Source organism: Apteryx rowi, unplaced genomic scaffold (assembly GCF_003343035.1).
Source record: "Apteryx rowi isolate R43461 unplaced genomic scaffold, aptRow1 scaffold_93, whole genome shotgun sequence".
In the NCBI taxonomy this organism is placed as follows: Eukaryota; Metazoa; Chordata; class Aves; order Apterygiformes; family Apterygidae; genus Apteryx; species Apteryx rowi.
The window spans coordinates 427,275-444,079 of record NW_020451238.1 but is presented as its reverse complement, the minus strand read 5'-3'; the positions used below and the strand labels follow the sequence as shown (position 1 = coordinate 444,079).

Sequence of the window (16,805 nt, the reverse complement as noted above, 5' to 3'; positions counted from 1 at the left end):
TGTTAACTTGCAACTGATTACAATTTGATTAAATGTTGGGGTGTGGAAAGGACGAGTATGCTTTTTTATGTGTATATCTACTGTATCATGTGTAGAACAATCAATTTACCAAATCCGCCTGATTACCCAGCAGTGGGAAAAGACAATTGGTTGGCTGTGTTTTATTGTTTCTAAGGTGGAGAAAAAGTTATTTTATTTATTTATTTTTTATAAATTGCATAATCTTGTTTGAGAAAAGCCTACACTAACAAACTAAATAAAAGAAAGGAAAAGCCAATAGTTTATAACTCCAAAGAAATTTTTCTTGTAGTGTGAAATTTTGTGCTTGACCTTGTTGAGAGACAGTGTTCTTGTATTTTAATGTAATATAGTTTATTTGATATAGTTGCTGTTAATTCGTAGTTCTTCTCCTGACTTTTGGAATTCTTCCCTTCTCTTAAAAGGGAAGGTGACAGGCTGGAGTGGAGAAGCTCCAACTGCAGCCCTTTGGATGTTAATCCACCCTGACTTTCTTAAGCCTCCTACTTAAATCATTATCTTAATGAATCACCATTGCTGCTGTCTTCAGTGCTACATAGGAACATGCAAATTTTAAACAGCCTGGGGGAAAGACCTTTTTGTCTGTAAAGTGCTCTGATACTTGCATTTAGATGCTGCCACGATAGGTACCTTGGATACTAGTTCTGCCTAACCCCATGGATAGATCATGGGGTATAGTGTATCACCGGTACGCCTGCTAGGCGGCTCCCGGGCTGGCCTCTGAGGGGAGATGGATGTGATTCTGCTACTGACTGTAAGAAGCAACTTTAGCTCAAGTGGTTGAAGCCAGATTGCTGTGCAGGCTTGTGATTTATCTAACTGCCTGTTGGCTATGCTTTTGTTTAGCTGCAAAATGGCAAAGAGTTAAGGGAGTGCGGCTGGGGGGGAGGGGGGGTCTCTCTTCAGCTCTGCAGCTGCTGTTGTGACTTTGGGGCAAGTTTCTTCACCTCTCCACTTGACTTTTTTCCAAGCACAAAGAAATATGACATGCAAATGTTAATTTACCAATAAAATTTCTTCCAAATAGGTAAAGCAGGGAAGGAAATTTAGTACAGCAGGAAAATTATCAGCTTGCTGGAAAGTCTTATGAGCATTTGTTTGAAGAAAAAAATGCATGTAGTGAAATCACTGTGAAGTATCTCCAAGACTTCCAGCATTGTGTTGTTCAGATTTTTAGCTGAAGAGTCAGCTTGGCTAGGTACTGAGCTTTGCCCAGTTCCATCTTCCCTGGATGACCACTTGAGAAATGTTTACTTGTCAATGGTGGATGTGGAGAGAGAGCAACATATAGCTGTTTCAGATGGCAAATTTTTGCAGTTATGTTCTATATATATGAAAATATTTGATTCCTTTATCCAGTTAAACCAAGAGTTGAGAAAGTGGTTTTACAGAAATGTCCCAGATGATAAGAAGTACTCTTCTCCAACTGCAATGTATATTCACCCATTGCCCCCTTTCCATGGCTTAGAGGAAGAGTCCATTCCCTTACTGTGGGTAACTTGTTCTCACCAGTAATGGTTCTGTGTTCGGAATGGCAGGATAAACATTGAAGATATTAGGTGAATGGAAATCCTGTACTGTCAGCTGGGAGAGGATCAAATTAACAGAAGTGAGCTAAAGTGCATTTTCTGCAGTAACACTATCAATAGTTCAAGTCATGTCCGTGCTGGGCTGCTGGGAGAGTTACGCCCACAAGAGGCCAGAACATCTCGCAGAGGGCATCCTTGTTCTTCTCAGCCAAATCTTGTCCGAAACCAGTTGAGCTGGAACTAGATGTTTTTAACTAAGAGGAAATGCATTCTCTTGGCTCACGCTAAAGCTAAGTAACATGTCCTCAATTAGTTACCAAAGGAAGGAGATGTGAGCAAGCAGAACAGGCTGACTTTTTGCAGCTCAGGGCCTGCACAGGAGTCCAGTGTGAGGTAGGAGAAGCTAACTGCTTCCTTATCCATTTGTGCTCACCCTCCTGGAGAGCAGCAAATAACCAGTCCTGTGACTCTATTTTCTTCCTGTCTGGTGTAGTTCTGAACAGACTGCCGCTTTCTTGTTTGAGGCACTTGTTGCAAACTGCTTTACAGTAATAATTTTTCTGCTCATTGTGAATGTTTTCTGTATTCAGCCTCCTAGCTGGTTCTGCTCCCTCGTTGGGTGGCAGCATTTTATAAACAAGGGGGTTCATTAATTGGGAAGCCATCTAGTGGAGTCAGCACTTTAAGAGTGGGGATTTCAGAAGAAATGCCAAAAGTGATTTGTGTGTGTGTGTGTGAGAGAGAGAGAGAGAGAGAGATTTCAAAAGAGAAAAAATTGAGGTGACTAACATTTGAAGCAAATGTGTGCAAAATTTAAGTGCAACTTTCTCTCATTCCATTCTCAGAAAGTAACGGTAATGGGTGTGACCAGATCTTTGGCTGACTTTCTGAATTGCCTCTATGCCAGAACCCTAGTAAGGGATTTGGTGGAATTTCTCATCCCATTGAGTAAAAATGATGTCCTGTCCCATGTTACTTTACTTTGAACAGGAGAGGGACTCTTCCCCGCCCCCCCCCCCACCATGCTTAAAGCACCCACTTGTAGTTGACTTATTTTTGCAGGCACCCTATGCAAAATATTCAGAAAATGAGATATCCAGAAGGAAAGTTTAGCTTCCAGTTTGTTGAACTGCCTTACATTATTCACCCAGCTTTTGCATGCTACCTTATGCTTGTAGGCAGTAGTAGAGTTGTGCCCAAGTACAAAGGTTATTTCAATAGTTTGTTCATTCAGATTGAGAGGTTTGTAACTATGGAAGTAAAATGTGTCTGTGCTATTACTTTGTTAAACTGTCTTGAGCTACTTTTGTTAACTGCACGTTCATAGGATTCTGTGTTTGCTCAAATCACCTGCTCAGTTTTCTGGTCAGGTATCTCGAGATGCAGTGTTCCAGCTCATAACTTTATGCTTTGTGTTACCTTTCTCATGTTGCGTTATGATGCCTCCCAGAAATTCTGAAATTGGGGTCAGACAAACTGCTCTGATGTTTCTCCTAGCTTTCACTAATTTGCAGTGTTTGAGCTGCTACTACGAAGCATGGAGAAATTGGAGCTGAGCATTGTGACTGACAGTCCTGTTAAGAAAAAGTGATGCACAAGGTATTACACAGGTAGATGGATTTAGATCTGCAAGGATATATGTATATCTCTAATTTTAATGGCTTTTGGAGCTGTGGTAGTTGAGCTAAGAGCAGGGAGATAAGCCAAGCAATTATATGGAGCCGGTATATTTGGTGGAGCACACCTCTTGGGATTAGTGATGACTGATGAGGCAAGGTAGTGAATTGTGCATCATGGTGCCAAGCCTGACTGATCCTTGCAGGAGAGTCACCCATATTAATATGCAGAGACCTGGGAAATTTCTTAAGGCCGGGATATTTGCTGCAATGAGCTTTAGAAAGTTTGCGTGGTTGGTCAATAGAGATTTTAAAGCAGCAACGCTTTCCCCTGCCTGTCGGGGGGATCCATGTACCCTCTGCTTCCCTGCCTTGGGGGAGTTCTCACTGGATGCACGGGTGAAAGAAAGTAGCCGTGAGCTTTGAGTAGCTGCGGGCTCAAAGACTTGGGAAGCCTTTGGAGGGGGAAATGGCAGGGATCTGAGAGGTGCAAGTTTCAAAAAAGGCAAGTAATAATGGGAGAAAAGGCCCTGATGCCTTGCATGACTTTTGGGGGAGCAAAGGATTCCGGCAGATGGGTAGGAGAGGGAAGAGGAGGGACCCCAGTTATCTCCCCTGACAGGGAGAGGGTGTTTCTGCCTTTGGCCGCTTGTGCTTTGACAGCACCACGCTCTGCTCCAGCGCCGAGGCTGGGGTAGCTGTGGCAGCGAGCACACTGCAGGCCAGGAAATGGGTGTGTGGCTTTTGTTGTTTTGTTGGTTTTTTTAAATAGACATTTGACAATAAAGGAGGGGTTTTCTGCTACAAGTATACCTTCACGAAACAATCAGCCAAGTTGCACCAAGTATGAACTTAAATTAACAAAACCAGCAAGTAATGCTTTGGTTTTTTTTTTGTTGTTGTTGTCTGTTTATAAACAAAGCAAGATTTGTTGTAGGGCCTTACATAAGGCCAACTAATAGTGGCAAAATCAGGTGAGGACTCGGGCACAAAAGTCTTTCTTTGGGACTAAATGAAGAAAATACATATGTTTCTATTTAAACAGCAAAGAATTAAATAAATGTAGGATCAAGAGACCCGAGGAAGGGCAAAATGGAGGAGTGTTTTCAAGGGGATGTGTTCCTAAGGCTGGTTCTTCCTCTATATGATACAGAGTTGCATATAGTGGGGTAATGCTCTAACTGGGTTAACTGAAATATTGCTCCTATAGAACGTGTTTTATGTTTTGACCTATGACAGAACATGCTCTGTTGAAGCTGGTTTTGTGCTGTCTGTGCTGTCCTCTCCCAGGGGCATGAGGCCCATCCGAGCCGCTGGGAGAGCTCCAGGTACCCGCCTGGGCACAGGCTTTGTCTTCTGTTGGGATGAATCCAGTAATTCCACAGGTAGATGGTATGTGTGGGGTGCGTGGCACTTCTTAAAGTCAACCTCTAGATAATTCTTTCTTTGAATTAGTCAAAGAAGGTTTCATGTGAGCTGAGGGAAATTACTAAGTATCTCAACCTTAGCCTCCATGCAGATAATGAGAAAAGTTCTTTCCTCACGATTTTAGAATGCCAGAACAATATTTTCCAAATTACTTCCTCCCACTGTAAGCCCCAAGTATTTAAAAAAAAAAAAAAAGCAAGCCACAAACAAACTGCTTTTTTTTTTTTTCTTTGACTGCCTTTAATTGGGTAAAAGGTTGAGAGAATTGTGGCAGCAGCTGTTGAGAGATGAAAATTTTCCACTTGCCATCTCAGCAGACTGCTAAGAGCACTATCTGAAATGTGTCCCCAAAAATTCTTACAGAGAGACTACGGTCCGACTGGGAGAAGATGCTGCACTCCCTGGGTGACCAACAAACTCTCTGGATGTTTACCCAAGTTGGTAAACCAAACGGAAAACATCAGTGTGCTGCTATGTAAATTTATGGTGTGCCAATATCTTAAACACTGTGCAATTCTGATTACCAGCTCTCAAGGACAGAGCAGGCCCGGGGAAGGTCCAGAGAAGGCCATCAAAGATAGTCTCAAGTCAGGCAGCAGGATTTCCCTCTTGACCATAGAGAAGAGATGACTGAGCGCAAGAATTGCAGATGTTTTACCATCAGGAATGGGGAGGGAAAGGGGAACAGGGAATGATTCTTCCTAATGCTTGTTTTGTGTTAACTTAGTAGATTTAAAACAGGCAGAAAGGGGGCATTCTGTCAAGCAATAGTTACCTTGTGAAACTCATTGCCAAAGGGTATTATGCATAGCAAAAGCCTAAATGGATTGAAAAATTGATGAAGGATAGATAAGTCCATATTAAAAGTGGTGGTCTGGATACAATCTCTGGATCAAAAAATCTTTAACAATTGGGGAAGGTATAAGATGGGAAAAGATTGCTTGTACTCTACCCTATTTCATTGCATTTTTTTGGCACTGTTCTGGCTACTGAAGACCAGACAGTGAGCTAGACCTTTGCTCTATTATAATATGGCTATTTTTGTAGTTCAAAAGTAGAAGGGGAACTAGGTACACTGCAGTGCAGGGAGCTGGCTTTGCCTTGCAGCTTATAAGTAATGTAAAGCACACTGAAATGAATAGAATTAGGAGCCAAATGCTTCCTAATACCTTAAAAACTCTTATGTTATGAAATTCCTCTGTAGTCTCCTTACTTTGTTAAAATTCTGACTTAACAAAAAGCTGAGTGTGTTAATGAAGCTATGAGTCACTAGAGTGTTTCTAGTTATTTTTCTCACTTTCTATGTTTGCTGCTATAGACAGTTGGATTGCCTGATAACGTACCTAATGTGCTGGCTTAGGCATTTTAACTCATGTAGTAGTGATATCTTGGGCTGGAAGTCGAGGATGGCTGCCCTCAGCGGAAGGGGCTGTGGAGTGTGACGGGGAGGGAAGGAGGCTGAGGAGGAGGCAAGTGCTGCCTGTAAAGATTCTAAAATCTCTTGTATATGCACAAAAACTGGAGAGTCTAATACAGAGCAGGGCTTATAGCTGCAACTGCAGTGGCAACAGTCCATTGGTATTTGGAAGGGGAAAAAAAATCAGTTTTACATTTTGCTAGGCGATTGTACTGTAATACAGCAGTGCCTCCTGGCAGGGAAAGCAATGTAATGTAAAGCAATACAGCGTGGAAGAGCAGTTGGAGAGCTGTCAGAAGCTGAGCAGCTTGGACTGCTTCCACGTGAACCTGAAAGCAAGCAAACTTGCTGCAGCGTGGCATTCTTCTGCCCCAAGGAAGAGTACCGACTGCAGCGCAGGCAGGAATAACGTGCTTTGCAAACAGTGCAGAGCCTTTGTGTGCAGGGGAGCTGCAAGGTGCTTTTTAAAGCAAGATAGTTTTTTTTCTTCTCTTGGGCCTTGCCTCCTCTGGGGAGTTCAGCGATTTCTTTGCCAGCTCACAGAGTCCGTCTGAGCTCCCCTGCCAGGCAGCCCTGCCTCCCAGGGGCAAATGAGTGGCGTACCTGCCTGCTGTCACTGCCTGGCACACCTGAGCGTGCAACGGTACACGGCTGCCAAAGTGGTAGCAAAAGGCTGGGGTGCTCTAAAGCCCAGGCTGCAGGAAGCCTCTGTGTCTGATCGGATTGGGCAAACAAGGAAGTAATGACTTTTTTTTTTTTTTTTTTTAACAGTTTGTATTTCCAGAGGGCTTTGGTGCATGGCATTGGCTTTTATTCCAGTTTTTAGTTGTTGGATATACTTAGCAATCTCACTTGTGGTTTTTAACCCTCCCCTCTTTCCCTGCCCCCAGCATTTTCCTTCCCTTCAAATCCTCTGTCTCTCTCTATGTATTGCTACTATAAATTGCTTGGCATGATGGGTCCTGCATCTCACTCAGAGCCTCTGGATGCTATTAACAAGTAATTGCTGGGAAAGCTTATTTAAACATCAAAAACTCACATTATTTTTTAAATTGCCCTTTGAGGTGGCTGAAATGCTACTGAAAGATTACTTTCCTTTAATATTGGACAAGGAACTTTATTAGGTAAGGGAAACAGTGCTCTAACTACAGTATTTCTCAGGTACTCTGTCACCTTCCTTTCAAAGAAGGGACATGTAGCTCTGTTCCCTCTGCTTGTTTCTCACCCCGCACCAGCAAAATAATGTACAGAAAGTGTATAATGAGGAGGTTTTATTGGCTTTACCCCTTCAACATGTCTGGATTTTTTTTTTTTTAATTTTGTAAGAACTTGGCCATTCATTCTCCATGCCTGTTATCCAGCCACCACTTGAAATCCAACAATACTGGTAAATCAGCTGGGAAATTACCATTTTCTCAATGGCAAGCTGCACATACGAGCGTGGTCCAGCAGATGCAGGACCAGGGTACTGTGTGCAATGTTCTGCTCTTTTCCTGTTGTAATCCCAGCAGTCTGATTACTGGGTGATAACATGGCAGTCCTGGGGGAGCTTCAACATGAACCTCCACCATTCAGAAACCAGGCAAGTTCCGATGCACCTCTTGTGGTTAAGGTCACTGTTAGATTGCCTAAAATGTAATAGGTCTCGCTCAAAATCTAACTGAGGTGTATTGTGTCAATGGCTGTATGATGAGTTAGTCTACTAGTAGCCATCAGATAATCAGGTGAAATCTGCAGTTATTTCACATACTGAAAACTGTTAGGCAAAGACCTCCTCAGAGGATCAGTGTCCCCTGACTTCAAGAACAAATGGTTCAGCTTGCACCGGCGTTTACGCAGCTGCAGGGACACAGTAAATGTATTGACTTTCTATTCCTTTCTACTTTTTCAGATAAGTGTACACACATTACTACAAAAAAGCAGCATGTGAGCTCAGAGCTGAGCCTCATCACTTAATGAAGTGTTTGCTTTAAAGAAATGATGTGGACCTTCCATGGAGCCTATAGAAGCAGTAGATGGGCTGCCCAGGTCTAAGCCTGAGCAGGCAGAAGGAAAGACTTAATTGCAGGTTTCCTAAGCTTTACAGGTGTAGCAGCCTGATCTGCACTAGGAATGAAGATGTGATTTTTATAAATGGAAGAGCTACCTCAGGGAGGAACAAACAAATAATGAACTTAGTACAGAATGGTTTGAGAAGTGCTGTGGATTGTGAAGACAAACATAAGAATTTGAAAGTAGTATGGAGGGTTTTATGAATACCTGCTACTTCTGCTGTTTCGTGTAACAGTGTGTCTGATCAGGTGAAGGTCTGTCTCCTACTTTTCTGCCATCTTCCTGATAGCAAATTATGTTTCATCTTTTTACACATGGCACATGTATTAGGATTTGGGGGAAAAAAAGATTCCTCTTTAACCTAAATTGCTAAAGGAAATGTGGGCAGGCACAGTCACAGCCTCTCAATGACGAGGCCAGTGAAAGGGGTATAGCACAACGTACATTGCTGGAAATTGATACCCACTTCTTGCTTTCATGGCACACAAGTGTTTTTTTTCCCCATTGTTGTTTATTTCAACTTGTTTTAATAACCTGTATTTTAGAAACTTATGGGATATTGAGCTAAAGTGAAATACTGTGCTCTAGATCACGAATTTTCTTAATGACAGTGGGATTTTTGCCATTTTCCCCTGTAAAACTCGTTCAGTTATATAACACATGCATTTGGTTTAAGGGGATGCTGTCTAGAATTTTATGCCCCAAGACAAGCATGTCATGAAATAGTGGTAGGTTGGTGAAGAACCTCTATTGGATTAAACACTTACAAGTACTGACAAGAGTGGGAGTTGAGCATTTGGATGGAGGCCTGTACAGAGGCTCTTGGACAGCTCTGTTCTCAGCTACTCCTACTTGAAATGAGTTATTTTATTCTGCTCTCACCAAGAAATTCAAACTTCCTGAGTTTTAACAAGAAAAAGAGAGTGCTGCTGTGTCTCCCCAAGGGAACACACGAGTCTGCCTGGGTATATGTAGAGCTCCCTCATAAGAGGGCCTGGTTTTCCCAAAGCCTGAAATTTTTGTTTGTAGAAAAAATGAAGTGAGTGCTTGCGCTCCTGAACTAAATGTGGGGATTTCTGTAATGATTTCTTAAATAACTATTTCTAAATTAGAAGCAACTTTAAGTATGAAGGATCTTCATCCTGTATATTGTACCATTATGAAATATAGCTGGGTCCCCATTTATCTGTTGGGGAGACAGGCATGCTCTCGTGCTTTGGTTTCAAGTCGCTGGAGGAAGATGTGACAGGCTATATTCTAAGGTCCCGTGACAGACATGTAAAGTTAAGTGCGCTTAACCAGGGTGGCTGCTAACTGGCGAGAGAGTCACTAACACTGAGGTCACCAAAGAAAAAAGAGAAAGTAACGATGTTAAATCTTGGTTATGGGAAGCTGCTCAACATTTAAACTCCTGTTGTCTGAGAACATGGGGTGGCATTTGTAACAGATGCTTGCCTGGTAATCAAAGACCCACTGTAATAAATACTTGGTTAAAGAGTAAGTGTTCACCTGGTGGTTAGGGCTAATATTTATGGCTATGAACTTGAGATCTCTTGGAAATGGGAAATGGCGGCAATAAGAACTGTATGTGTTTCTAGGGGTAGGTGGATTTGAGGTCCTGACTATTTTTTTTTTTTTAAAGCCTTAAGTATCATGCTTTGGCCTTATTCTGGGCTTCATCTGAACAGAGATGGCCAGTGAGATGAACAGATGACAAGTATGTAGACTAGGTGAGAAATTCTCTTCTGACCTGTGCTGGATTGATGAGTTGGGTTCGTTGCACCCACTGTATCACCCAGTGCTTGAGGGGTTATTAAGCAGAGGTGGACTGAAAAAGTTCAACCTACGCCACCTCAGAAGAACTTTTAGTTTGGCACTGCCAAACTGGCAGCTGCTGGCTGCTCATGATGCCTGGAGCCATTTACTGTAGGGATGAGCAGACATACTTGGTGTGTGCTTAAGCTTGGAAATTTGAATTAATTCACCAGTGGAATAACTTACTTAGGGATGTGACTAAATTAGACTTTTCATCACGATTGATGCATGCACTCTCACTTGTGCACTCTCTCTTCTAAAAGCTGTTGCCTGAATGCAAGAATCACTTGCTGGAAAATGAAGGTTTGCGCTGTGACAGAGGGATAAGACTGGAGGATCCGAAAGGGTCCAGTGGTCCTCAACAGCTATGAGTCCATAAATGCTGACCAGCAGCTCCTTGCCCCCACAGGTGCCCAGTCTCCCTGTTAAGTTCTGCAAGATGCCTTTCATGAGATGTGTGGCATGGGGCAGTCTTCTTCATGTTGAAGAATACCCTTGTGCTGTGATGCAGACCAGATGCCCAGCCAAGCAGATCCTGTTTGTATTAACAGTGCCAGTCATGAAAATATAACCCAGAAATTCCCCTTAATGTATTCGCTGCCCTAAAAACTTTCTCTTTGTCTCTTTCAGCTGCTTGGGCCAGCAGCTAGTATCCTCTGAGGCTTAGTGAAGAACGAGGTTGAAATTGCCAATGGGTGCCTCTTCTTGTACTGACTCCAAGGCTCACTCGCCTTTGTCCTTCCTTCATCCTGCCCTAGCCATGGCTGTCTGGTGCCCTGTCAACATTTTCTGCTTGGGAATGGCTGAGTGAAGTTTGCTGTTAGCTGTGCATCTTTTTTTTTTAATTTAAAGGAGATTTCCGAGTGTCCATTTGGCATAAATCAGTGGAGAATTAGCTAGCAGTGGGCAGCAGGGTAAAGAATACTTGGAGCCCTCCATTTATTTTCCCTTGGCAGTACCTCAGAGTTGCTCTTGGAGGAGGTCTTTTGCTTGTCCCTGCATTGCTTCAGCCCCTCGAGCACAAATGCTTTGAAGCTGCCGTTTCAGGGTTGCTGTCTGTCTCCGGAAAGTCATGTGGCAAGGGGCTCTGCACGGTATGGAGAGCAGCTCCCCCCATGCAAGGAGTTACAGGATACTGCTGGGGGTGAGCTACAGCTGGTATGCGCTGGTACTAATATAATCCCCCAGAACTGTATCCATGAGACACAAGTGTGACATGTGAGGTATTTAAGGAGACACACCTGTTCTAGACACAGGCCCCGGTATTGCATGCCTTGGAAATGGAAGTTTTTGGTGGAGCAGGAAAGACTCTCAGTCCATCCACAGGAGGGTTTTTCTTTTTTCTGTCTCCCCAATTTCACATTATTTTATAATTCCCTTTCCTTGCTATGCAATCCCATGGCCTGTTAGGCTGTTTCAGAGGCCAGGCCAGTGCTTGCATTTGAACTTTTTTTACCTTAGTGTGTGATTCCAGAGTGATTAGCATGAGAGAACAGCTTCTGGACTGAGTGATGGTTTGGGTGTAACTGCTCCCAAGAAAGGGCAGAGAATTTGGAGAATGTCATCTATGTGTGGGGTTGGGCTTTTTAATCCTTTAGATAATTTAGATTTTACTTTGTGTTTACCTGTCTTTTTACTGTAAGACCCCTGCCTTGCAATTTGGAGCAGTACATCAAGTAAAAGTGATATCGTCTCACCAAATTTTGTACAAAAATATTTCATCCCTTTTGGTTTGAAAACTTTGGGTGTCTTTCCCTCTCTTCTCCCCTTCTGTTCCCCCACCTTCATCCCAAAAGTTATTGTGAAATAGCTACTTCCCACACAGAAGAAAAATCAAGCAAACACAAAATAAATCTGATGGTTGTGTAGTAAAAAGAAATTAACTTGCTTAGATTTTAATCTCTCTTTGTCAAGTTAATTTGGCATTGCTTGTAAAAAGTGTTTGTTTTTTTGCCTTTGAAAAGGCAAAAAAGATGGAGGAAAAACATATTTTGTGGGGTTTGTCACAGGACTTGATTGCATCTGTCTTTTTTGTCTTTCAATTAGAATGGAAATTTTCTCTCAAACTTTTTCTTTATGTGCCTTAATTTGATGTAAATGGGGAACTGCCTAGTTTGCCTTGGTCCTGTTCTGCATGCTACTTCTTTCCATGGATGTCTGCTGTTGAAGGGGTTTTAAGTCTTGTTAACATGGAAGAGCTTCCAGGATCAGGGCCAAGATTTCTCCTATATCTGATAGATGGTTGTGTGAAAATAGTAGCAACTGGAGGGTCTTCCCCTCCCATCTTTATTTTAAATAGAATTTGTCAATAAAAATCCAATATACCAGTTGTTTCTAGAACTAATAATGTCTGGTAGGGATAAGGAAGACAGGGTAAGAGGCATCTTTTACTTTAGGACTTGGTTAGTTAGGTATTGGGGTGGGGGGGTATTCCCTTCTATAAAAGCTCTGAATTCTGAGTGGGGTGGACGGGAATAATCAGACCCTGAGGGAAAACAAATTCTGCTTCTTAGGAATAGAATTTTGTTGGCAGGGGAGAAGATCCAGGGAATGGAGACTCCATGGCTCCAGCCTCACCTAGCCTGTGGGGTAACTGTGCTGCGAGCAGGTCACTCGACCCTTATGGCAAGGGAACACAGATCTGGAACATTGCTAATCCTCATCTGAAAGGTGGCTGTAGTGTGGCTCTGCCTGTATGGCTGCAGACCTGCTGACCAAAACCCATGGTCCTCTTTAGTCCCTCTGTGCCGGACTTTTACAGTTTGACCAGGTTTTGTGGAAGAGAGGAAAGAATACTAATAGCAGTGGAGGCTCAAAGGGGGGTGTTTGGTTTGTGTTGGTTCCCCCTTTCCCCAATGTGTATCACCAAATTTGACAGAAGAATAAGCCCAAGGAGGAGATATAAGCCCCAAATCTTGTTTCCTTCCTTGAGGAAAGACACTGGTTTCAGTCCAGTACAGAGACACTTTTGTATGGACATATGTGAAAATATTTTTGATTACGATACTAAGAAGTAGAACATCTCAGTGTAAGGGAAGCATCATCCTCATCTAGGTGTGCTGTTGCCCAGATTTGGACTACCTCTGTATCCCTGCACATCCCTGCGTTACGCTGCACAGACACAGCCTACAGCAGACAGGGCCTCTCTAGCCTTGCTAGCAAAGGGTGGGCTCTCTCCCACCCCTGGATTCTCCCAGAGCTAATCAACTTCCAAACAAAAAGAAAAAACATTTATTCTGTTTTTTGGGAGGGTTTTTTTTGGGGGGGGGTATTTGTTTACTTTGGTGGGGGGGGGGGTTCTTGTTCCTTAACTGCACCCTGCAAAATGCCCCTGCTGAGTTGTTTCCAAATACTGGCATCTCTAGGGAAAGGGTTATAAATTGCTAATTTAAAGCCTGCAACAGGATAATTAACTAACCAGTTTGATGTAAATGGCTTAATGGGGTTTTACTAGCCCCTTTGAACTTAAAGTAGCACTAAAAAGTAAACTGTAAATACCTTCAAGGAAAGTACTGGCATGCTTGAATGTGGTGCTGCTTGGTTGTAGGGAGCAAGCCTGTCTGACTTGCCAGGAATCTAGTGGCCTGCGTGACAGCAAACATGTCAAGGGGGCGAGGGGACCAAGCCATCACCCCTTTAGGGAGGCTCTGCAGCTACCTAGACCTTCAGGAAGTGCACAAATTCTGATATATCAGGCTTTCAAACCTGCCCTGCCTGCTTTGGAAAATTTAAATCAGAACCTCAGTTTAAATGCAACGGTAATGAATTTCATCAGGATTTAAGAAAAAAAAAAACAAACCCTGAGGGGGAGGCAGCCACTAGAGTCCACTCTAATTTTCCTCCAGTTGTATTTGCATTAAGGTCTTTTGGCAAGTCCAGGCAGAAACACTTACAAGACTTTTTTTCAGAAGACCTTGTTACCCACTGAATCTGCTGAGACAACGCACTGCAGCCCTGCAGCAGATTCCGGTTTCTGCTGCATCTTGGGGACTTTGGGGAGAACCTCTCAACTTTCATTTTTCCTGAGCTATTACAAAATTCCAAGGGAGGAAGCCAACTAATATTAAACATCTAGAAATGAAGATCATTACAAAATGGAAGCATGTCTCATAGTTAGGCATTGATCTCACTTCTGCGAAGTGGGGTGTCAGAGAGAATTTCGGGCCCGAAGGTAGGCAGAAGTATCCCGCTGTCCCTGCCTCAAAGGGAGAGCAGAGGCTCCTCCTTGTCCCCAGCGCTGCTCTGCTCCATCTCCTCGTTCTGCACACGCCGCGCGCTGCCAACAAGGCCTGCACAGGGGGCAATTCTTCTCTTCATTGTTTCTCTATTTCACCATCATCCTCCTCCTATTGCCGGCAGCCTTCCTGGATAGTGGAGGATGTTTTGGAGTTTGAAGCACAATGCTTAATTACTTCTGTGACCTCTGACACATGGGATTTGGCTTTACAACCAGCTTTGCTGATGGTTGTTCCTGGTCTTTGGCTGTGCTTTCCTGCCTGCTCTCTTGTGCTGGCGCTGAAGACCATGAGGCTTAAGGCTGAACCAGCCCAGGGCTGATCCAGGAACAGGACAAGACTTTTCCTTCTCAGTGGCAGCCCTGCCTTAGACGGGCTAAAACAGATCACGATGCCCCATTCCTCTATATGAAATAATGCATCTTTTTCACTAGCAATGTTAAAGCTAGCTTTAAAAAAAGAAACAGAAAAGCACTGAGGTCTGTTGTGGAGGGCAATGATACAGAAGTGCTATATCTTATTTTAAAAAATGTGTCTGACATAGGATTCAGTCCTGTACTCTAATTGCTCATGTGTCTGTGGCCTATTATATGCAAGGATTAAAATGCTTTAGTATGTCCTTTAAGAGGAGAGGTAATAACATGGCACTCCTTTGCCCCTGCTTGTTGACTGAAGAAGTTGGCAGCAGGGCACGACCTGCTTGCTGTGTGTGGGTGGCAGCAGCGCGGGTTTAATTTGGGGTTGATTGTGTTGGCAGGGATCTGAGAGCAGGGCTTGCCCAGCTGCCTGTGCTAGGCTGTGGATGCTAATTCCTCGCTTTTACAAGCACTAACCTAGATCACATGTTTAAAAAAATTAAAAATGCATGCGCTATTAGAGAGAGAGAGATGCACGCGAGCAGAACTCTGCAACCATGCAGTGAAACGCCAGAGCACCGTAGCATGCCAGCTTTGATATCTTGGCATCTGACTGGGAAATGCTGCAAATACTCAATCTTAATCCTTCATTCCCACACGCTGACTTGTATCCAAGGGGAACTTTTGTGAATGTTGTTGTTATTCCCATGTAATTTCAGCTATTTCTTTACTCCTCAGCCTCCCCCCTCATGTGGCCGATTGAGTGCAGTGTCTTCCAGGCCTTTTATGCCAGATCTTTTGGATTCTGCTCCTCTCATGGGGAGGCAAAAGGGTGTTTAGTGTGCATGCGCAGCGGGAGGAACAAACCCGGTGGCTGCAGGGGAGGTCTTTCTATGAGGCTTTTCTCTCTAAATTATTCCCCCTCAAAACTCTCCTCCAAATTTTTAGATTCTTCTGCCACTCCTTTGATAATATGACCCATTAAAAAACAAATAAACAAACAAACCTTTTCAAATTTCCCAGGAAAATAAAAATTAAGTTAAAGAAAAAAGTGGACTGTAATAATCAACCTTTCTTTCAAATTAGAGATGGTCAGAGTTGGGGCTTCTTTCTGAAGTTCTGCTGTGCTTTATGCTAAGCCCATCCCTTTTAATAACCATGTTTTTGTCTCTTATAATGGAAGGTTTATATGAATAATAAGTATACATGAAAAAAAAGCCAGCATGAGTAAGAATTTCCACTGTGCTTTGGGTACATGTATCCTACTGAAAGACCCAGACGTGTCAATCACCCTTGGGCAGCATATTTGTTAGGCCTGTCTTGAGCTTTGTGCATCTCCCAGTGACCTAGTCTCTTCTGAGGGGAAAGAAGTAACATTTTCAAGATGACAAGGCAGAACTTATTTTCTCAGCAATTTCACTGTTTGTTATGAACAACTGTTTTAAAAAAACCCACGATCATCCCCCATCCCATACACCTTTTGTTTTGAAACCTACCAAACTTGACATCCTTATTTTATTCGTTGATTCAAGAGCAACAGGGGAAAATGTGAGCAATAAACCCTGGCTCAGCACACTCTGGCTGCTGCTAGAGAAAGAGCAAATTACATGTAACAGTGCTTTCTTGACCTTTCCTCTGTTTTTTAGAAACATGAACAATTTCATCAGCATTTTTTTCTGGCTATGGCAAATAATAGAAAGCTGGGTGAAAATTAGAACACACTGAAGACAAATTTTAGGGTGGTCTCCTTTGGGTTTTTGCCTCCTAGTTAGAGAGGACTTGGAAAATCCAAGTCCTCTTGCAACATGTCAAAACCAACTTCTTCAAAGGACGCAGTGGCTGTGCCAAAACATCTTGCCTGTTTGTAAGCAAACGCATACTACCGGGAATATCTCTGCTTGAGCCAGCATTCTCACATGCAGGTGCACTGCATTAAATCAAGCTGATGAATTACTATATTTTTTAAATTGTTCTCTAGGCAGGTCCCTGCTATTTCCCCCCTGCACAAGATGAAAAGCATTTTTACATTACATATCTTCTTATAAGACTTGAATTGCCTGGAGTGTCTGTGTGTGCAGTGACAGGTCCTGGGAGGGTCTGGGGATTCGGGATTATTGTCAGGCATCTTACACTGAGGTAGCAGAGAAGAGAGCGTGTGAAAGCCATGTTAGCATCCTGGTAGCCTGTCTGCAAAAGAACACAGCCTCTTCTAGAGGACAGACATGTTCAATGAGGGAAGATAAGAAGGATGCCACCTATGCTTGTCATATTCATGTTCTTTACAGTGGGTGACTGTTGTTTGTTTTGGGATTTGGGGA

The 16,805-nt window shown here is 43.1% G+C and overlaps 1 protein-coding gene across 6 annotated transcripts in view; it reads left to right on the top strand.

The window, feature by feature from the left end:
- The window catches only part of HIC2 (HIC ZBTB transcriptional repressor 2), a 74,694-nt gene that overhangs the window by 41,820 nt on the left and 16,069 nt on the right, over positions 1-16,805 (top strand). The window lies entirely within an intron of this gene.